Source organism: Schistocerca americana, chromosome 5 (assembly GCF_021461395.2).
Source record: "Schistocerca americana isolate TAMUIC-IGC-003095 chromosome 5, iqSchAmer2.1, whole genome shotgun sequence".
NCBI lineage: Eukaryota > Metazoa > Arthropoda > Insecta > Orthoptera > Acrididae > Schistocerca > Schistocerca americana.
The window spans coordinates 620616162-620639976 of NC_060123.1; positions in this window are offsets into that span (position 1 = coordinate 620616162).

Genomic DNA, 23815 nt, shown 5'->3' on the forward strand with positions numbered 1-23815 from the left:
TTAAACATAACAGACATAATGAGATCACACATATCCATGCCCGAGGCAGAATTCGAACCTGCGACCGTAGCGTCACGCGGTTCCAGACTGAAGCGCATAGAACTGCTCGGCCACTCCGGCGGGCTCACTGAACAGTCAAAGAGACTGTATGTATGATACAATATACACACTACGTCTATCTTCAGGAGTTCTGCGAACCGGGGTGTTGCAAAATTTTCTTGTGCGGATAAACAAATGTTAACCAGTCAAAGATAATATAACCATAACATAAGAGCAGTCCACCCACTGGGATCTACTTTAATATAGGACCTTTCACACCTGCCACACATTTCAAGCAAGCACATCATGAGCGGGATGTGTCACTAATGTAAACAGGATAACACTGAACGCTACAACTGCTAGCACCAGTTCTTAATGAATCACAGTCAGGCCACAGACTAGGGTTGTTGATATTTTTAAAAGTATCGGGAATCTGATATATCGATATTTAGAATGTATCACTCTCTGCCGGCAATATATCATAAAAGGTACCTGTATGTCGATGTATCGACTGAAAACTATCCTCATATCGGCCTACAAAATACCGGCTGTATATTTAAGTATTGATTTAGTATTAGATATTCCGCACGTCAATAAGCTAGCAGCCTGCTTATCCTCCTTTAAAGCAAGAACTGAAAGGAAAACTATTCACGTTCGTGCTTGGCGATAACCGTTCTTCTAATAACAGTAACTGCATGTTTTTTATTTCTGCAAACGCCACGGAGTTTGTTGTGTTAAAATTGCGAGGTGAAGTTAAACGTTCAAGTTTCTATTGGCAGCGGCGATTGCCGATTAGGTGAGCATTTCCCCTCACACGTCGCCGCCCACAGGAAAGACCAATCTTGTCATCATTTTCAGCGACTGTTTTTGAAGAATGCCGATGTGAAGAAATAGAACACCTCCTTCATTAAAAATTGTTTTCTTCACTTTCGAAACCTTGTTATTCCATTCACACCACAAGCTTCCCTCCCATACAGTGCAATCGAACTTCTTCTTTGTGCCACATATACTTGCTTCACACAGTAAAGAGAAAGACTGGAAATGATGAATGCTCAAAAAGTAATAAGACTCCTTCACACATCGAAAGTAAAATTATTGTCTGCTACAATTTCAAAAGAACACATTCAAAAATCTATCAAAAATTGCGAAGAATATATAAAAATATCAGCATTCGGGATAGCCATTTCGATGTCGATATATTGATATATCGGCGACAGATATATATCTGACATATAATGATGCTTAACTAAAGATCGATATATAGAAATTTTACGAACTAGCCTAACACAGATGACCTCACAAACGATGCTCTTGTTGAGCACCACCGGCACGACAGTCTTCTTATTTACCACCTTTCCGGAACATACACCATGGATGGCATCTTTCTTGGGAGCCAAGATGCCTGACACTGTCCACCCACTCGGATCAGGAACCGATGTCTGTGCGTTGATAACAATTTGATTGTAGCCGCTAGCTCAAGTCTGAGCTCCACTGGCACCCATTACACCCAAATGAACTCTTAGCTCCGTCCGCAATGTACCCGCAGCAGTCTCTTTTTATCCCTTATTGAGTTCTTCCGCGTTGACACTCTACACACTGGCCAATTGCTCCTTCTATTCGCTGAGGTAGCAGTGGCCACTCCGTCCTCCATACGTACCACTAACTCAGGTCGCTGGCACCCAACCTTCACTCGTCTCCCCACGTGCACGCTACCAGAATGCACAGCTCTGCTGCCACGCCGTCTTATTGGAAAAATTGCTCGCCATAGCTTACATGTTGGACTTCCGTGGTGTACTGTATGTATCAAAGTCTCCGCAAGCGAGGAATGATTAGCGGAGCCATGTGATATATTTATGGAGAGTCACTATATGATCAAAAGTATCCGGACACCTAGCTGAATATACAAGTTCTTGGCGCTCTCCTTCGGTAATGCTGGAATTCATTATGGTGTCTGCCCATCCTTAGCCTTGATGACAGCTTCCACTGTCGCAGGCATATGTTCAGTCAGGTGCTGGAAAGTTTCTTGGGAATGGCAACCCATTCTTCACGGAATGCTGCACTGAGGAGAGGTGTCCACGTCGGTCGGTGAGGCCTGGCACGAAGTTGCCGTTCCAAAACATCCCAACGGTTTTCTATAGGATTCAGGTCAGAACTCTGGCCAGACCAGTCCATTATAGGGATGTTACTGTCGTGTAAACACTCCGCCTCACGCGGTGCATTATGAACAGGTGCTCGATCGCGTTGAAAAATGCAATCGCTATCTCCGAATTGCTCTTCAAGAGTGAGATGCAAGAAGGTGCTTAAAACATGGAGACCTGTACTGTGATATTGCCGCGCAAAACAACAAGGGGTGCAACACCCTCCATGAAAAACACGAGCACACCATGACACCCCGCCTCCAAATTTTACTGTTGGCACTACATACGCTGGCAGGTGACGTTCATCGGGTCTTCACCATACACATACCCTGCCATCGGATCGCCACATTGTGTACTGTGATTCGTCACTCCACACAACGTTTTTCCACTATTCAATCGTCCAGTGTCTATGCTCCTTACACCAAGCAAGGCATCGTTTGTCAATTGCTGGCTATGAGCAGCCGCTCGACCATGAAATACAAGTTTTCTCTCCTCACGCTTAATTGTCATAGTACTTGCAGTGGATCCAGACGCAGTTTGGAATTCCTGAGTGATCGTCTGGACAGATTGCCTCTCCAACTGTCGGCGGTCTCTGTGAGTCAACAGACTAGGTCAGCCTGTACGTGTCCATTCATGTTTCCACTTCACTATCATCAGCAACAGTGGACTTAGGGATGTTTAGGAGTATGGAAAGCTCGTGTACAGCCGTATAACACAAGTGACACCGAATCACCTGACCCCGTTCGAAGTCCGTGAGTTCCACGCAGCGCCCCATTCTGCTCTGACACGATAGCTAGTAACTACTGAGGTCGCTGATATGGAGTACCTGGAAGAAGGTGGCAGCACAATGCACCTAATATAAGAAATGTATGTTTCTGGGGGTGTCCGGATACTTTTGATCCCATGGTGTATATGGAACCCCTTCGTCAAGTGCACCATTGCAGCTGCTACTGCTGTTGAAAGCTGCTGATGCTGAAATGAGACGCCGTGTGGTGTTTGTCACTGACAAATTGGCCGCAACTCGTATAGGGCTTTCTCCAATGACGTTGTCCTCTTGTCCGGGCTGCACCCGCCTAGTACTGTGGCATCGCCAAAATGGAGACGAGTCTACGTAACATGCTTCGGCATAGACACCCGTTGGGCTGTTAGACTCAGTTCTTTTACACAAATCGCATACTAACTGACTTTCCAACAGGGCCAGCCGTGGTGACCGAGCAGAGGGGCATGGATGTGTGTGATGTCCTTAGGTTAGTTAGGTTTAAGTAGTTCTTAGTTCTAGGGGACTGATGACCTCAGATTTTAAGTCCCATAGTGCTCAGAGCCATTTGAATTTTGAATTTCCAACACATAACAGGAATCAATAACTAGGTGAGGTGCTTCCTTTCCTGAATGTCGCCATAGCTGTTAAGTTCAGTCATACCCTTTGCAAAATTTGTAAATCTTTGTTTTCTGAAAGAGTATTTTTTTCACTCTCTTGCGATAAAAGAAATGCCAGTGACATAATGCTTGTGTATGTCTTCTGCTAGTTTTCCATTTCCTAATGATCTTCACTATATGAGGGGTAGATGGTGCTTTTGCGCCAGGAGACCCGCTGAATATGACAAGTTATTTTCTAGCAGTCGTTTTTGATTCCTTTTCTTTCGTTTCAATAGTTTCAGTGAGGTCTTTGTTAATATCACACTTACTTGTTCAGAGGTCGGTGGAAACTATTGTGAAAGCTTTAGACGCTGTGCGTTTGCTCTTTTTACCGTTAAGACACAAGCGGAAGCAAATACAGGCGGTTTCATGTCGTTAATTTTTGTTTTTCCTTCACATGACGATTTTCTTATTCAACTCTTAGCTTTTCCTTTCCTTACAGCACAAAGCATGGTCTCGACTGTGTGCTGCATGTTTACCTGAACACACCCAGCTTGGCTAAGCCGGCCGAGGTGGCCGAGCGGCTCTAGACACTAAAGTCTGGAACCGCGCGACTGCTACGGTCGCAGGTTCGAATCCTGCCTCGGGCATGGATGTGTGTGATATCCTTATGTTAGTTAGGTTTAAGTAGTTCTAAGTTCTAGGCGACTGATGACCTCAGATGTTAAGTCCCAGAGCCACTTGAACCATTTTTGAACCATTCATTGGCTGACGCTTGCTGTAGTACATACCCCACAGTACACAACTGACATGTTAGTAAATATTTGACATTCAAGGAATCTCACTGGAATCAGTATAAACGCATGTATTACTGGAACCATCAGTTCCATGATTAGTTACTTGACAACCATTAAAGTGGTTGCCACATCTAATTCCTCTTTCTGAATGTAAAACAGCCACCTTTTCAAAACTACCTCCCTTTTCCTTAATCGCAATTATTTGATTCTTGCACAAAACTGTCCAATTAGTACATTTTATTTTGTAAGGGGCTCTCAAATTAAAGCCTAATGCCCCCCACAAAGGGACAATGAAGTGGTTCCATTCATCAGTAGTCGCCTCACGTTTTGAGACATTTATCCCACTAGAAGATGAGACGATCAATTCCTCTTTTGTAGGAAGCGTTCGGCCTGTGAAGGAACCAAAACGGCAACCACTCTTGCACTTCCTCATCCGAGTGAAGCCGAAGTTCATTCATGACTTTCTTAGTCACCAAAGATGTGAAAATCACACAGTGAAAGATACAGGCTGTTCGAAGTATGTTTCAAATTTTCACAGGCAAGTTGCCTTCTTCCAATCGACACTCTGGGAGCGGGTTGCCGTGCAACAGGGGGACTCCATCTGACGCCTTTCCAGACGGTTCGAACTTTATGGTGCTTCGAAGTTTCTGCAGAGTCTTCAGAGCGCTGCGTTTTGATTTTTATGCCACGCTGCAGAAATTTGACGAGCGGAGGGCCCCTGGAATCGAAGAACGCTGATAATAATAATGGCGTGTGGCTAGGGCCTCCCGTCGTGTAGACCGCTTGCCTGGTGCAGGTCTTTCGATTTGACGCCACTTCGGCGACTTCCACATCGATGAGGATGTAATGATGATGATGATTAGGACAACACAACACCCAGTCCCTGAGCGGAGAAAATCTCCGTCCCAGCCGGAATTCGAACCCGGGTCCTTAGGATTGACAGTCTGTCGCGCTGACCACTCAGCTACCGGGGGGCGGACAGAACGCTGATGATCACGATGTTGAGCGCCCCACGAACCTGCCAACCATTGGAATCGAAGAAGAATGAGGTCGTCATGTCCGTGTCGTAACTTGTGTGAATAGCCTCGGATTAGTTTTACGGGGTAGATTTGAGGTGTTTCCACTGATGGATTTGTCGTTTGCCCACGGGGTGTCGGAATGCTGTTGAGCAAAACAAAATCGACGTAAAAACTTATTAAAAACTAAACTCTTCCCATTTTATGTACGTGATGTAATGCTGCATGGAAATAAACATAGAGCCACTTTTGTAAGTAGTGTGAAACCAAAGGCAGACTACTGCAAAGTGGCGGGGTGTTGAGGGTAGTCCAGTGTAATCCAGTGAAACCGACAAACAAACGGTTTGTCAGACCGTTCATTTCAAACAACAAACTATGTAGTGAAATTGCATTGATACTTGCAATTATAGAGCACTATAAAGTGAGGCAGTACGTAAATAAATTACGGGGAGTGACGTTACAGATAAAGTGGAAGAACTGTTTGCCGTAATACGATGACAGAACTTGTGCAGCAACGAGGAAACGTTGTAGAACAAGAACAAAACTAACCTGGTGTTGTTAGGTCATATAGAGGGAATTGGAACGTAGATCTGAGATTTGTGCTGTAGGCGCGTACATGTGAAACAAATTGTAGAGGAATTTCGGTGTACCTAATACAGTGGAATCCGATTCATCGTCAGAAATGAGAATTAAAAATTCTAATTGCGCCAAATAAAGTACCGAATCAAAATAACCTATAGATGATTTGTGCTCAAATTCCGTGATAATCAACCAATATCTATGCATCCACAACTATACCCGCACACAGCAAGCCACCTTACGGTGTGTGGCAGAGAATACTTCTGGCACCTTCGCTATTCCATAAGGGAGCACCGCTTTGGAATAACGACTGTCTTTAAACCCCGCGTTAGACTTAAATTCTCGTTTCCCCTTCGCGGTTATTTCGTAAGACTTGTGTAGGAACACACAAAATACGTGTCGAATGAAAACCTGTGTTGTACAACACCTTTCTAGTGGAATCTACACTGGAGAATATTTGAGTGTCACCGCGAAGCTGTCGCGGCTTCGTCACTGTCATGTGACAGAATAGATTGCCCTTCTTTCTATTTATTCTGCTCAATTCTGCTTTCTGATGGCCACAGATAGAGAAGCAATACTTAGTTATTAATCCACGAGATTAGATTCAATAATTTCGCTTATCACCGAACTTTCTTCAAGAAGTTATAAGTTTTGACTTGACGATAATGGCAACCGCTGAAACGTCGTTATAAATGTAGAAATGTATCAAGTGATGTTGGCTTTATTGAAAAAAGGGGCCACTTTGGCAGTGTCACGTCAGAACATAAAGTGAAAAGCTTGCCTTACAAAGCGAATGGCTCAGATTGTACGTATTTCCTACCAACGGTGTGCTTTCTGTTCTGCGAACAGTCGTAGTTCTAAAATGGAGAGATGTTGTCTCTGCCTCAAAATTTCAAGTCACATAATTTTTCGGCATTTTCAAAGCGCAGTCATTTAATGTGGGCCGTACGCCAACCCGCGTTTGTTTTCTTTCTGTTACAACTTTCATTATATTTGATACAAATTTACTGCCTTTGGCGTGGCTCTCAGCAGAAACGGTATTATTTTTTCCCGTTTGAATAAAACATGCTGAATGTGCAGCCCAAGATATATATAAACTAGGAAAATGTATCACGGAAAATCGGCAACTTCTTGTAAAACGGTGTTTAGGATTTTTTAAGCTAATTCTTTACCTTGGCAGCGTACTTAGTATCGGTAATCGCGCAGTAATGGGTGGTTACGTTGTATCCGACAGATAAAGAAACCTTTAGCTGCTAAAATGTTTTCTAAATTATTTCATCGCTGTTGCACGTTTTGTCCGCTGGCCGGGCGTAATATTTTAAATCAGTTCCGTACGTTTCCAGCATTAGTGAGATGCAGATGCGTTTAAGCGTGGATGAAACTGCACCATCTCGAAGTAATATTCACCTTTTATTATTCGCGCCTTGGTTGCAATACACCTTAAGTTTCAATGCGAAGAAATTACACTGAAATTTCCCATAATTAGAGATAAGAGAAGGCGACGTGCAGTTTCTTCGCAGAAAATTTTGTAGGTGATTGGGATGCAGTACTATTTATTTATTTTCTTGATCGGTCATCGGGAATAAATGTTTCTGCCTGCGATCTTGGCTATTAAATATTCTGTGAAGAAATTCGTTATGTGTCGTATCGAATTCGATCTAGGATAAGGAGCATTCCGCATTATAAATAATACTTTTCTAATCCGTCATTAATTGTTATTAATTAAGTCCTTAATTGTCCATATAACAATATGCTACTGAAGAAACACGTACGATTGGCCGATAAGAGAAAAGGATGTGGAGATGGGTAATGTAACACTGTCACTTATATCTTCCAGGCAGTCCTTCAATGGGAACAGAAAAATACTGCCTAAGTGAACATTTCCAGTCACAGCGAGACGAATGTATCATGAATGGATACTATTCACATCATTTCCTTCTCTTCTCGGTTTATTCGAAATCTATTTAAAAAAAGGTGTATTAACGATTACTAGAGCAAATATGCGTTCAAGAACCGAAAATGTTCGAAATCACCTTCGTGACGCTATGTTATTCATGTAAGAATTGTCATTTTTAGTATTTAAAACAGCTGTAACCGGCAGCCGACAGAAATAATAAACAAGAAGCAATCGTAAACAACAGCAGTCTGCTAATTTTTTGGACTGCTTAAGATGGTGGAGCAACCGCGCCACGCACTGACATTCTGGCTCCGAAACAACGTACTGCGTAAGCCTACGTCCATGGATGATGTAGGGTCTTTGCAAGGCAAGCACTTATTTTTGTGCCGTATGGATGTAGCTATGTAGGATAACGACGTTGACACTACGAGGTGTGTACATAAAATGTTAAAAGATCGGCTCGAAGAAAATAAAAAAACGAAATTGTATGATTCCTTATTTGTTTATTTTCTGGTACACGTCTTCAGTTCTGGTAAACAATGAAATACCGGCACCACCCTACCGCAGGATACCGCTAGAGGACTCAAAACAAAAAAGGGGATCCCACTCATAAGATGCGTTTTCCTTATCTGAAAGGGAACAATGCTGCAAAGCAAAATCGTGATGGGTTTGTTGAAGTATGCGGTGACAATACACCAACGTAACGGCTGTGTCAGTCGTAAAGGGCCCCGAGAAAAGTGTTGCATAAAAATGGTTCAAATGGCTCTGAGCACTATGGGACTTAACATCTGAGGTCATCAGTCCCCTAGAACTTAGAACTGCTTAAACTAACTAACCTAAGGACATCACGTACATCCATGTCGGGGCAGGCTTCGAACCTGCGACTGTAGCAGTCGTGCGGTTCCAGACTGAAGCACCTAGAACCGCTCGGCCACCGCGGCCGGCATGTGTTGTATAAATCTTAATAAAAGAGGATATGGAAACCAATTTGTACATGACATACCTTCATTGTTCATGAAAGAGGAGCTCGCATCAACCTCGCCACCTCCCATCTGTATATGCAGTTCAATACAGCGCTGCTGCATGTTCATGAATGTTACTGGACAGTGTTGCCGTGACTGCGTGGACATCACCGCGGATATTCTCACGTAACATTCGATGGAGCTGCAGGCAGCAGCAGCTGGCCGAAATAGACGCAGCAACAGAAGTAACCAATTTTGTTACTAGTACGAGTTCCTAACTAGGAACTAATTGAATAATTTCGGCTGTGTGCTTTCATGATTTAGTTTGTTGAGTTTCATCGTGTTAATTGAACATCTAATAGCCATAGTTCTCGCGTTTTCATTTTATTTGCGAAGTAAACCGATTTTGTGATGTATCACAAGTTCCTAATCGGGGGCGAATTATTTAGCTTCACCTGAGTGCGTCAGTAGTTAGAGTTTTGAATCTCTGCGTATTAATATAACTTATTAGACATAGTTACCAGGTTTTCGTCAGGGTCTACACTAAGGTTCCGCAGCATGTACCGATAGTCCATTTATCTGGATAGTTCAGTTTTCCACAGTCTTTAGTCTAGATAGGGACTGTGATTATTGCGTGCAGATGCGAGTCGAGATGGTGACACTTCATTCCCAGCTCCAGGCTGTGATGGTTTCGGTTACACAGCTTGAAGCTGCAGTGTATGAGCACCACTGTTTCAGGCCGGCCGTGAGGTTCCAACAGACGTCCAGCACGTCGTCCGGTCGGTCCTCACCGGTGGCCAGTCCAGTTACTACTCGCACTGAGGTTGACTCCTCACCTGCAGTCGTGTGGGAGGTCGTCCCAGGACGTAGCAGGTGGCGAAAGACTTCCCAGGGGACGGCACGCAAGGCCTCCCCAGTTAGTCTGACAAACTGATTCCAGGTGCGGTCTGTTGCTGACACTTCGCTCAGCCAGATGCTGTGGCCTGTCCTGTTTCAGAGAAAACCTCTCAGCTTGCAAGATACTGGAAATCACAGAGGGTAGGATTATTAGTAGTTGGGAGCTCCAACACGGCGCATTATGGTGCCCCTTATGGACATGCATGCCAAGACGAGAAAGAAAGCCAATGTGCATTCTGTGTGTGCCATTCCAGACTTGAAAAAGGTCCTTCTGGATGCCAAGAAGAGCACAGGATGCAGCCAACTGCATGTGGTGGCTCACGTCGGTACCAATGATGTCACTTTGGAACAGAAGATATTCTCTCTGGTTTTGAGCGGCTAACAGAAGTGGTAAAGGCTGCCAATCTTGCTTCTAAGATGAAAGCAGAGACGACCACTTACAGCAAAGTCAACAGGACCGATTGGGGACCTCTGGTATAGAGCCTAGTGGATGGTCTGAATGAGAGGCTCAGACGGTTCTGCGACCATTTAGGCTGCAGATTCCTCGCCTTGCGTCATAGGGTGGTTGGGTTTCGGATCAACTACAGTCAGGAGGCGGCTACACGAGTGGCAGGGGCTGTGAGGAGTGGACTGAGTGGGGTTTTAGATTAGAGGGTCTCGGAAAAAAAGGGCTTCAGTCACAAAGGGTGCAGGCCGCGCACAAGAAGAACGTTGGTACAGGAAGCAACGGTGTAACAGTCGTAAATTGTCGTAGCTGTGTTGGAAAAATACCAGAGCGTAAAGCGCTAATAGAGAGCACTGATGCCCAAATCGTTATAGACACTGAATACCGGTTAAAGCCGGAGATGAGTTCGGCCGAAATTTTTGCGAAAAACCTTACGGTGTTCCATAAGGATGGGCTAAACACAGTTTTCGGTGGTGTGTTTGTTGCTTTATAAATAGTTTACCTTGTCGCGAATTCGAAGTTGATAGTTCCTGTGAGTTATTATGGGCCGGCCGGGAGTGGCCGAGCGGTTAAAGGCGCTACAGTCTGGAACCGCACGACCGCTACGGTCGCAGGTTCGAATCCTGCCTCGCGCATGGATGTGTGTGATGTCCTTAGGTTAGTTAGGTTTAAGTAGTTCTAAGTTCTAGGGGATTTATGACCAGAGCAGTTGAGCCCCATAGTGCTCAGAGCCATTTGAACCAGTTATTATAGGCAGAGGTCATTGTTGGAATAAAATAGTTATTCGATCCTTTTATCGACCTCCCAATTCAGATGATACAATTTCTGAAAGGTTCAATGAAAACTTGAGTTTGATTTCAAACACTTAACCGACCCATACAATTACAGTTGGTACTAACTTTAATTTACCCTCAATATGTTGGTGAAAATAGATGTTTAATTCCAGAGGTACGCATAAAGCATACTCATAAAACATCATCCGAAATTGTGCTAAACCCATTCACTGAAAATTATTTCGAGCTGTTAGTTCATGAGCCCACGAAAATAGCTAACGATTGTAAAATCACACTTGAACTATGAGCAGCAAATAATCCTGAGTTCATAATGAAGATCAAAAGGGATTAGTGAACATATGGTTTTCGTAGCGAAATTGAATATTGTAACCCCCAAAATCTGCAAAAGTAAACAAAACTATACCTTTAATAAAAGGAGATAAAAATTCACTTGACGCCTTCCTGAGAGACAATCTCCACTCCTTCCACATAAACAATATACGTGTAGACCATATGTGCCATGAATTCAAATAAATAGTATCGGCAGCAATTTAAAGATTTATACCAAAGATATTAACAAACGACGGAGCTGATCTTCCTTGGTCCACAAAACGGGTCAGATCACCGTTGCAGAACCAACGAAAGAAAACATGCCAAATTCAAACAGACGCAAAATCTCCAAGGTTGGTGATCTCTTACAGAAGCTCGAAATTTAACGCGGACTTCAATGCGAGATGCTTATAATAGTTTCGACAACGAATCTTTGCCTCGAAACATGTCAGAAAGAGATTCTGGTCATATGTGTATGCCAGCAGCAAGACACAATCAATGCCTTCTCTGCGCGATGCCAATGGAGACACTATAGAAGACAGTGCTGCCTAAGCAGAGTTACTAAATACAGCCTTCCGAAATGCCTTCACAAAAGAACACGAAAGAAATATTCTAGAATTTGAATCAAGAACAGCTGCCACCATGAGTAATGTAGAAGTAAATATCCTCGGAGTAGTGAAGCAACTTATTCACTTAATAAAAGTTAGTCTTCTGGGCCAGACTGTACACCAGTTAAGTTCCTTTCATAGTGCGCTCAAGCAATAGCTCCTTACTTAACAATCATATTGAGCCGTTCGCTCGACGAAATATCCGTACCCAAACGCGGGACAGTAACACGGTTCACACCAATATTCAAGAAAGGTAGTAGGAGTAAGGCACTAAATTAAAAGTCCATATTATTAACGTCGATATGCTTGGAACGTATATTGAGTTCGAACATTATAGATTACCTCGAAGAGAACAGTCTATTGACACACAGTCAACACGGATTTAGAAAACTTCCTTCTTGTGAAACACAACTAGCTCTTTACTCGCTCGAAGTACTGAGTGCTGTTGATAAGGGATTTCAGATTGATTCTGTACTTCTGGATTTCCGGGAGGAATTTGATATCGTGTCACACAAGCGGCTTGTAGTGAAGCTGCTTGCTGATGGAATATCGTCTCAGATGTGTGAATGCATTCGTGATTTCGTGTCCGAGAGGTCACAGTTCGTATTAATTGACGGAAAATTATCCAGTAAAACGGAATTCATTCTGGCGTTCCTCAAGGTAGTGTTTTAGGATCTTTGCTGTTCCTTATCTATATAAATGACTAGGGAGACAATCTGAGTAGCCGTCTTAGGCTGTTTCCAGATGATGCTGTCTTTTATTGACTAGTTAAGTCATCAGAAGTTGAAAACAACTTGCAAAACGATTTAGAAAGATATCTGTTAAATCTAAAGGCCGCAAAATTAAACTAAATACCTAGAACTTGCTATTACAAACAACTTACACGCTTGGCGGGCACATAGAAACTGTTGTGGGAAAGGCTAACCAAAGACTACGTTTTGTTGGGAGGAACACTTAGAAAATGTAGCAGATCTACGAAGGAGACTGCCTACACTACGCTTGTCTGTCCTCTTTTGGAATAGTGCTGTGCTGTGTAGGATTCTTGTCAGACAGGATTGGCGAATTACATCGAAAAAGTTCAAAGAAGGGCAGCACGTTTTGTATTATCGCGAAACAGCGAAGAGAGTGCCACTGAAATGACACAGGATTTGATATGGACATCATTAAAACAAGGGCGTTTTTCATTGCGGAGGAATCTTCTCACGAAATTCCAATCACCAACTTTATCCTCTGCGAAAATATTTTATTGACGCCGACCTACATAGAGAGAAATGATCACCATGATATAATAATGGAAATCAGAGCCCGTACGGAAAGGTATAGGTTTTATTTCTTTCCACGCGCTACACGACATTGGAATAATACAGAATTATGAAGGTGGTTTGATGAACCCCGTGCTGAGCACTGAAATGTGATTTGCAGAGTGTCCATGTAGATGTAGATGTAGACGTAGCATAATGCCGATGTCTCCTGCCCAATATGCTGGGTGGTTGTGAAATGAAGCGTCGCACGAAGCTGTTCAAGATGATGCTTTTGTTCCACGGCGATGCTCAAGCATGATATATGCGATCTGGTAATCGCAAGGTATACACACATGTGCTGTTTCTCTGATTTAAGTCTGCGTCAACGCCTCCCGTGCATTGTGTTTCGTTAGTGATACGATCGCCGACTGTTGGCTCCTCACAAAGGATGTGAGAAGAGATTGAAAATACAGCACAGGATGGACTGAGTAAAGACAGCAACAGTAATTAACCCTCGATGAAGGCCCCATATTTTGGATGCTCTGGACACCCCAGAAGAAAAAATAAATGAAATAAATTTAAAAAAATTGTACCCTTTCGTACACTGCATGGTTGTGAATTATCTTCTGTATATTAGTTTCCTATTTGTCTTGTTGTGATAGATCACTGCCTGTCAGCCTTCTAACGAATGGAAACAGTGCTGTCAGAACTTTATGTGATTTCGAGATAATTTCCAGGAGTCCAAAATCTGATGGGGGGGACATCTCTTACTTGTCGAAATAAGGAGCGTTCAAATGCTATGTATGGAAGTCTGAAGGAGTCGTGAGAACGCGGCAGGAAAGCGATACTATAACGAAAGAGGAGTTGAGAGGTGAGCTGTATATCGATTCTTCTATTGTGGACAAACGTATTACAACCTCTCATATAGGTCTCGCGAAGTGACTGGAATGAGAAAATTAGGGGCAAATACGAAGATTTCTACAGAAACAATCGCCAGCAGAAATTCCATCTTTCTTTTTCTCGATAAGTAGGGGACAACATTCTTCCACGAGTTTTGTGTACCTATAAATGGATAAACTAACATCTTAACACGTAGACTTAATTTTCATTTACATCTTTACGGTTACTTTACAATCCATCAAACGGTGTGTGGCGGAGGGTGCCCTGTATCACTTCTAGCCATTGCCTTTCCTATTCCACGGAATTGACGGAAAAAGACAACTCATATGCCTCTCTATCAGCCCTAACTTCTCGTATCTAATGTTTGTGGCCCTTATGCGAAATGTCCGTTAGCGACAGAAGAATCCTTCAGTGTGTTCCTCGAAAAGAAAGTTGTCTTCCCTCCAGGGATTCCCATGAGAGTTCTCGAAGCATCCACCCACTAATTTGCTGTTGCATTTTGAGAGCAACACTGGTCTGCGGACCTATATACATCTGGGATGTGGCGGCCAGTAGACAGGTATTTAGTTATTGCTCATTGCGTCAGCCTTTGTGAGATATTACAAAAACCCCCCTCAGAAAGTTTTGGTTTGCAGGAAGCATGATGGGAAGCATGTAGTTCACCATGCTGGTATTTACACCAGCGGTATGTAAGCGCCCCGTCCTTCTGAGAAGGACTGGAAAACTTTGGCGTGTCTGGAGTCATTAACAGCTGTCCGGCGCAAAAAGCGATGGGTTGTAGGCTGCGAGAGGGACAGTCATGATACGCGGATGGAAGTGACAGCTATTCACATGCAATCTGATCTCGAAGGCGTCATTGGGGTGGAGAAGAGAGTAGAACGTTCTACACCTCCTCATAGATCAACAGGTATCAGCAGGACTAGCTTGGGAGCAGTCTACTAGGATTCCCTGTGACTTATTCCCACCAGCATGACAAGGCAACTGAGAGACAGAACGCAGTTGTTGTTGGGTGTCTTTAGCTATTTAACTACGGCAACAACCCGTTTTGGCATCAGAGGAGCAGAGGAAGTGGCTACCTAGTATGTGGGAAGCCTGAGGAAACGTCACAAAAGCGTCTGTAACGATTACTTGCTGAGTGTAATCCGACTGCAGGAAAAAGTAACACACCACGCAGAGGGACTTAATGATCAAATTAATTAATTAGTCTATCAATTCTCTTTCGATGACGTGCCACCAGGCAGGTAGAAGACAGGACAAGAGACATGAGTTAAGGGTTCGAGTGGTTATCAAGTGATCCGGAGAACTCTTTTTCGGAATTTCAGTGTCCCATCTATACAGGGAGAAATGATCATCATAATAAAATCTTCTATAATATCGAATTTATAAAGTGTGTGTAGTGATGAAGAGTAGGCTGATGTTCAAGACATTAGTCAGGAAGAATCAATACGCAAAGAAGTGGTATACGGAAGTACTAAGGAATGACGAGATACGTTTGAAGTTCTCTAACGCTATAGATACAGCAATAAGGAACAGCGCAGTAAGCAGTACAGTTGAAGAGGAATGGACATCTCTAAAAAGGGCCATCACAGAAGTTGGGAAGGAAAACATAGGTACAAAGAAGGTAGCTGCGAAGAAACCATGGGTAACAGAAGAAATACTTCAGTTGATTGATGAAAGGAGGAAGTACAAACATGTTCCGGGAAAATCGCTGAGGAATGAAATAAATAGGAAGTGCAGGGAAGCTAAGACGAAATGGCTCCAGAAAACCATGTGAAGACATCGAAAAAGATATCATTGTTGGAAGAACAGACTCAGCATACAGGAAAGTCAAAACAACCTTTGGTGACATTAAAAGCAACGGTGGTAACATTAAGAGTGCAACGGGAATTCCACTGTTAAATGCAGAGGAGAGAGCAGATAGGTGGAAAGAATACATTGAAAGCCTCTATGAGGGTGAAGATTTGTCTGATGTGATAGAAGAATAAACAGGAGTCGATTTAGAAGTGATAGAGGATCCAGTATTAGAATCGGAAGTTAAAAGAGCTTTGGAGGACTTACGGTCAAATAAGGCAGAAGGGATAGATTACATTCCATCAGAATTTCTAAAATCATTGGGGGAAGTGGCAACAAAACGACTATTCACGTTGGTGTGTAGAATATATGAGTCTGGCGATATACTATCTGACTTTCGGAAAAGCATCATCCACACAATTCCGAAAACGGCAAGAGCTGACAAGTGCGAGAATTATCGCACAATCAGCTTAAAAGCTCATGCATCGAAGCTGCTTACAAGAATAAAATACAGAAGAATGGAAAAGAAAATTGAGAGTACGCTAGGTGACGATCAGCTTGGCTTTAGGAAAAGTAAAGGGACGAGAGAGGCAATTCTGACGTTACGGCTAATAATGGAAGCAAGGCTAAAGAAAAATCAAGACACTTTCATAGGATTTATCGACCTGGAAAAAGCGTTCGACAATATGAAATGGTGCAAGCTGTTCGAGATTCTGAAAAAAGTAGGTGTAAGCTATAGGGAGAGACCGGTCATATACAATATGTACAACAACCGAGAGAGAATAATAAGAGTGGACGATCAAGAACGAAGTGCTCGTATTAAGAAGGGTGTAAGACAAGGCTGTAGCCTTTCGCCCCTACTCTTCAATCTGTACATCGAGGAAGCAATGATGGAAATGAAAGAAAGGTTCAGGAGTGGAATTAAAATACTAGGTGAAAGAATATCAATGATACGATTCGCTGATGACATTGCTATCCTGAGTGAAAGTGAAGAAGAATTAAATGATCTGCTGAACGGAATGAAGTCTAATGAGTACACAGTATGGTTTGAGAATAAATCGGAGAAAGACGAAGGTAATGAGAAGTAGTAGAAATGAGAACAGCGAGAAACTTAACTTCAGGATTGATGGTTACGAAGTCAATGAAGTTAAGGAATTCTGCTACCTAGGCAGTAAAATACTCAAAGACGGACAGAGCAAGGAGGACATCAAATGCAGCCTCGCTATGGCAAAAAACGCATTTCTGGCCAAGAGAAGTCTACAAATGTCAAATACCGGCCTTAATATGAGTAATAAATTTCTGAGGATGTACGTCTGGGGTACAGCATTGTATGTTAGTGAAACTTGGAATGTGGGAAAACCGGAACAGAAGAGAATCGAAGCATTTGAGATGTGGTGCTATAGACGAATGTTGAAAATTAGGTGGACTGATAAGGTGAGGAATGAGGAGGTTCTACGCAGAATCGGAGAGGAAAGGAATATGTGGAAAACACTGATAAGGAGAAGGGACAGGATGATAGGACATCTGCTAAGACATGAGGGAACGACTTCCATGGTACTAGGGGGACCTGTAGAGGGCAAAAACTGTAGAGGAAGACAGAGATTGGAATACGTCAAGCAAATAATTGAGGACTTAGGTTGCAAGTGCTACTCTGAGATGAAGAGGTTAGCACAGGAAAGGAATTCGTGGCGGGCCGCATCAAACCAGTCAGTAGACTGATGACCAAAAAAAAAAAAAAGTGTCATGTAGCATAATCCTGAAGTTTAGAACTTCTCTGTGCTGTTAACTTGAGAGACTTTGCATATGATGAGAAATTTGTGAACTCTAAAGGAGTGAGAAAGTGAGGAGGCATCCTGTGGCATAGGTATATCAAGCTCTTAGCACTCCGTCATGAGCCATAAAAAGAGTTCAATATTCTAGTCCTGTGATGCAACATGTGGCGAATATTAAGTTTATAAGAATAGATTTTTCTACATGATGAGAGAATACTTAGAGGAAATACAGCCTATGCCATAGTGTTGTAAAGGATTTTCACAAGTAACGATACCTTCATGATGTGAAAAGGTGTGTATGGTCCATCTATCTATCAAAAATAACTAGTATTAATGGCAGGAATCAACATTTTGTGTGAGAAATTCGACGTAGATTGACAAAACATCTACATTTTTTTATTTTTTAAAATGTGCACTCTATGTCAGGTGCCACAGTCAGTCGAGGGAGTGGTCATGAGGGGGTCGTGCTTCCAGAAGACGAGTATTATGGTCAATGCGGGTGGTACACAATTCGCTCGGTGGATGACGTTGGACTATACTGCAGCTAGGCGGCCGGTGTGGCCGTGCGTTTCTAGGCGCTTCAGTCTGGAACCGCATGACCGCTACGGTCGCAGGTTCGAATCCTGCCTCGGGTATGGATGTGTGTGATGTCCTTAGGTTAGTTAGGTTTAAGTAGCTCTAAGTTCTAGGGGACTGATGGCCACAGATGTTAAGTACCATAGTGCTCAGAGTCATTTGAACCATTTCTTTTATACTGCAGCTGAATGTCAGGTTTATTTTCGCATGCAGATGTCATGTTCAGGTAAGACAATGAGCACTACATTCGTAAAAAATATCTTACAATATACTTCCCATGTTTCAGTTGGCTAGGATGGGCTTGTGATTTGCAAACAGGTCTTAAGTGCGTTTTATTCCGAAATAATGTTGTTGCAGGAGACCTATACATAGGGGCAGGGTGTTACAGGCGTACTGGGTCGTTGGGTTGTTGTTCTCATATCATTATCCATCCTAATGTTTCTCCCAGCAGTTATTCACTTGTAGATTGGTAGGAGGCTACTTCACTGTACTGCTGTTTTATCTTGCTTTCCTATTATTATTATTATTGTTAATATTATTATTATCCATCCTTCACATACAGGGCTATCGGCTAGACTGGCTGGAGCAATTCTCTAGTGCTAGACTAGTAATGAAAATATTCTCTCCACATCCAGCAGTTATTGACAATACTGGATGAAACAGCTGTGTAGTGCTCTGTCAAAGACAACTACTCTTGCCCAAAACAGTTTAAATACACAACATTCCACACTGCATACAAAATGAAAGACTTATGTTCATCCTCTCCGACAGCTCATCAGGCTTGCAAGTGGAGGGGGAGGGAGGGCAGGAGTGGATGGGGAGCGCCAATAGCACCCTCTGGTGATGGTGTTGTAAATTAAGCCAGTTGGTCTCCGAACCTCAAGACGAAGACAAACAATTAGACATTCCCGCCAATAAACTACAGTTTACAGCCAGTTTTGAATATTCCGCCAAAATTTCAATTTCCTGCCATTACCATAGGCGTGGGAGCATGGGGGGGGGGGAGGGGGAAGCAACCAATGCACTGTCTAGGTAAAACCCATGGTTTTATTATGGTGTGTGTGTGTAATTAATAGATCAAAATGCTTCAGATGGCTCTGAGCACTATGGGACTTAATATCTGAGGTCATCAGTCCCCTAGAACTTAGAACTACTCAAACCTAACTAACCTAAGGACATCACACACATCCATGCCTGAGGTAGGATTCGAACCTGCAACCATAGCGGTCTCGCGGTTCCAGACTGAAGCGCCTAGAACTGCTTGACCACAGTAGCTGGCAATTAATTAAATAATTAATTAATTATTTGATATAACTAATTTGAAAACAATTTGATGTCAAAAGTGCGCCAGAATGTAGTTTGTCCTACTACTTTTAGAAATTCATGTACAATATTCTACTATATCATAAAAATATATCATGAAATTAATGTGAACCACACTGTATCACATATAACTCGATAAACGCAATTTAGACGAATTAAATCTGTAGTGGAAGGGAAAGGAATAAAAATTATTATCAAACAACAGTGCGTCTGGAAACTCCTTATAAAAAAAAAAATCACTGGCACTCGTAAGAGCAGCAGGCTGGTTCCGAGATGATCGTTCCCAGGCGCCAGCCCTTACCAATCAGTCTTTTGTTGAAGTTGCTTACGCCAGAAGATTTCCACATTTGAGGTTCATAACATCGATGGAGTGATTCCCTACCTGTCCCTGCTCTGCTCACACGCTTTGCTCACTAGACTGCACTGGATCTACCGGTGGGTAACTGGCGTAATGTTAGTACGTCAGTTTTCAGTAGATTTGACATTATCTGTTGAAACAGGAGAAATAGTTGCGAATTCAAAATTACTCCACTACTGAAATATTTTTGAATTCAGAGCTATCTGACATTTTCATCTGAATGGAAAATACAGGTAAAAAGTCACGTGAAATGGCTCTGGATACATTCAGTACTGGGATTCGAATTCGTTTGGCAAAATCCATGGAACTACTTTTCGGAGAGGAAGGGGCGGTTAGCGAACATGGAAGTCAACTGCTCACCCCTTACGTTAGTCTACCTGGGTAAGAAGCGACAAGCCAGACGTGGGTAGCGCTGTGCTCTGCTCCGATCGCAAGCAGAATGGACACGATCCCACCAACTTATACGCGTTAACAGCAGAGACTGTGGCACTAACTCCGCCAGGCCCCAGGGAATGACCGATTTACTGAACAAGAGCGTATCAAAATCGGTAGGACTGCTATCGGTTATTTACACCGCAGCAACACGTCCTTGCAACTGTCTACTGCTATTTCTGTATCTCACAAGCCACCTTATGGCGTGTGGTGAAGGATACTTTTTGCACTAGTGTCACTCTGCCCCCAATTCCGGTTCCAGTAGCGAATGCTCGGCGCGAAGAAAGATTGTTGGTAAACCTTCCTAGGAGCCCCGCATCACTCCAATTTTACATCCATGTACCACTGGGAGCTACAAGTAGGACAAAGTAACACAAAGGTAGACGCTTTTAGGACAGAACGAGGAGTGGATGTAAAATAAAGGGACTATTGCAGTACAACATTTTTTCTCAAAACGTACTTATTTATTCTCACCCCTAATATACTCCCCTCCTCTGTCCTCAAAACGCTTCGTGTTAATTTTCCATTGGTAGTAGCCGTGGTGGAAGTCTTCCTCTGTGAGATCCTAGATATCACGTGCCGGTTTCTCTTTCACTGTTTCAAGAGATGAAATCTTGTTACTTTTCGCGCAGATTTGACTTTGGGGAATAGACAAAAGTAGCATGGTTTTAGATCAGGTGAATGAGGAGGCTAGTGTAACTCTGAAATTCTCAACTTCGTGAGAAAGCTTTTAACAGACAATACGAGATATCGGTGCGTTGTCTTGATGCAGGACAGATGGTTTGTTATTTCACTATTTGTGTTTTCCTTATCTTACTTTCAAACGGTTTTGAGCAAAAACCTCATCTTCGTTGATCCATTATGGACTATGGACGATTTTACTACTATAACGTGGGGGCCTGAATATGGCATCAATGTAATGCCGGAACTAGTAGCACATAAGAAGTTCATAAAATAAATTTCTACAATACATACGGCTGTTGGTAAATTATTGCACCAAGAAAATCAAGATAGTAATGTTGATTAAAAATTTGATCTTCAGGAACATAGTAAAGATATTCCATGAATATCGAAAAAAAACGTACTTCATCGCATTGAATCATGGCTAGCTTATTCGAGCTTATTTCGCTCACGGTAAAGTTGTGGCTTCCAGTTGTATGGATTGGCGCTTAGTTTGTGGATCATAAGTGAAAGAATGGTCACTTACTGTTTCCAAGAATTTAGGATTTTCAGTGGCATTCAGAATGTCAGTACAAACGGTTTCATGATCTTTTTGACCGATCAAGAGAATTTTCGGCACCAATTTAGCACAGACTTGAAATAGTTGTGTAAAGACTGCCTTAAGCAATCTTTGTTGTTCCTACAGTTTCAGCAATCGATCGATTTCTCAACCGATGGTCAGATCGAATCAGATTGTCTAGCTTTCCCAGATTTCCTTCCGTTTTTGATGTTGGCGGTCGTACCGAGCATGAGTTATACTCAGCGTCTTCTTTGCCATCTTGGAAACACTTGAACCAATGAAAAATTCGCGTAGGTGATAAACAGTCTTAACCATACACGTATTTAACTAAAAGAAAAGTTTCAGTAACAGTTTTTATTTCAAGTCTCGCGTGAAACTTCACAGCACATCGTTGCTCCATTGCTACACTTATCATAATAAATAAGATACAGCTCTTACGAAAAAGAAAAGCCACGGCCACTCTGATTTGTCTACAGACATCAGGGACGCCACTTTCGACTGAGAACACTCCACGTTTCACAGCTATTGGTCTTTCATCTTAGGTGCACCTGTACTTACCCCGTTTCAGCATCAGCCTCGTTATTTTATATCCACACCTCTTATTTTCTCAGGAATTTAACAGTAAATCACAGAGTGAGGCACATGTCTCTCACAACATGCGCCACAGGAGTCGGCTAATGTATCTGCGACGATTACGCGCTTTCTAAATGGATCTGTAACGAAACACGCTGCTCTTCTTTGGATCTCCCCTATTCCAGCTATCAATCATATCTGATAACTATCCCAAACTGGCAAACAGTATTCAAGCATTGGTCGAACGAAAATATGGTAATCTACCTCCTCTGTTGCTGGACTACCCTTTCTGAGGATTTCTCCCATAAACCTCAGTCTGGCATCTGTGGCACTTGTGATTACTTGAGGCTGGTAATTTCACTCTAAATCATATTTCATAGATGTGACTGCTTCCTGCGACTGTTCTTCCATCGTGCTGTGACACAATGCAACATACAATACGCCATTTTGTTTAGGTTCTGGACGACTACCAAAACGCTCACCAAGCATCTTTCCTCTCCAGGTCTTCCTCAAAAACCTGTAACACTTTCATGCCGATTTGCTCTTTGACCATTTATTATTGTATATATACTTGCTTTCTTCCGTATATAAATTTATAAGTACACGATGTATGAATTAATTTGTTTATTTTGCTGTACAATCAGTTATGTATGTTATGTAAATATTGCTGAGTAATCGATGAGGGAATGTTAGGGAAACGTTAGATTTTTGTCAACGAATAAGTATCGATGGAGTAGCGGCGTCTCTAGACGCGGGAGGATGCTACGTCAGAGCGCGCGCTACACAGAGAAAGAACTCTGGTGTGAGACTTGGTGCAGTGCGGACGCATGGATGGCGTGCACTGTACTGGAGGAGTGGTTGTTTAGCGGCACGTGGCAAGTGATGAGCGTGGACGGTGGATATATTGGCTGCAGCAACATCAGTATCATTGCCAATAACTCCCGTGCTCGCTAATTATCATGGAAAGGAGCCAGCAGCAGTATCGTCGTCAGCAACTTCGTCACGGCGAGAATGGACTGAAGTAAGATTGCTGCATCACAGCTTATTGTCAACTAGTTTTGTAACGGTGTTACTCAGCTTTGTGGTGTTTTGCAGTGAATAATTACCATAGTTTAATCAAAACTGTTTACCCGTGAGTCTCCTAAAATCATTCACCACGTAGGTTTCTGCCCTGTCCTATTGTTACAATAATCCGAGTACCGTTAACGAAAAATGAAAATTGCAGTGCCAGTTAATTTTGCTTATGAACTAAGCGATTCAGTAAGATTAAAGTTTTGAACTTAAAGCATTCAGTAATTTCAGTCTCACTAACTTTAAGCTTGAACTTTAATCTGAGGCGATGTAATTGTTGCAAATAGTAAATCAACTAATAAAATTAAATTGATTCCTGGCACTCTGAACAAAAGCACTAACTAGAATTAATGACTGAGTGCAAATATCACTGATTGTTGTAATTTGTTGTTAGTTAAGTTCTGGTTCACATTTTGACTTGCAGTCGTGCTAAAGCATAATAATGACCTTTTAATACAGTAATTATCAATTTCTACTTCCCTGTTCAGAAGTCAATAGAGTTTCCTTTAATTATTTTGTGCCATTTTCCTAAATTCATATGAAAATAGTAGACGTTATTGTGAGGTAGCACCATTGTCACTTACAACAGTAAGTAACCATTATCTAAGTGTTATCTTGTATGTTTTCAAAATTTCAGCTCTATTACTTAATGGTATTTCCAGTGCAAACTATTTTCTTTCTCGCTTTATTATGTAAATGTT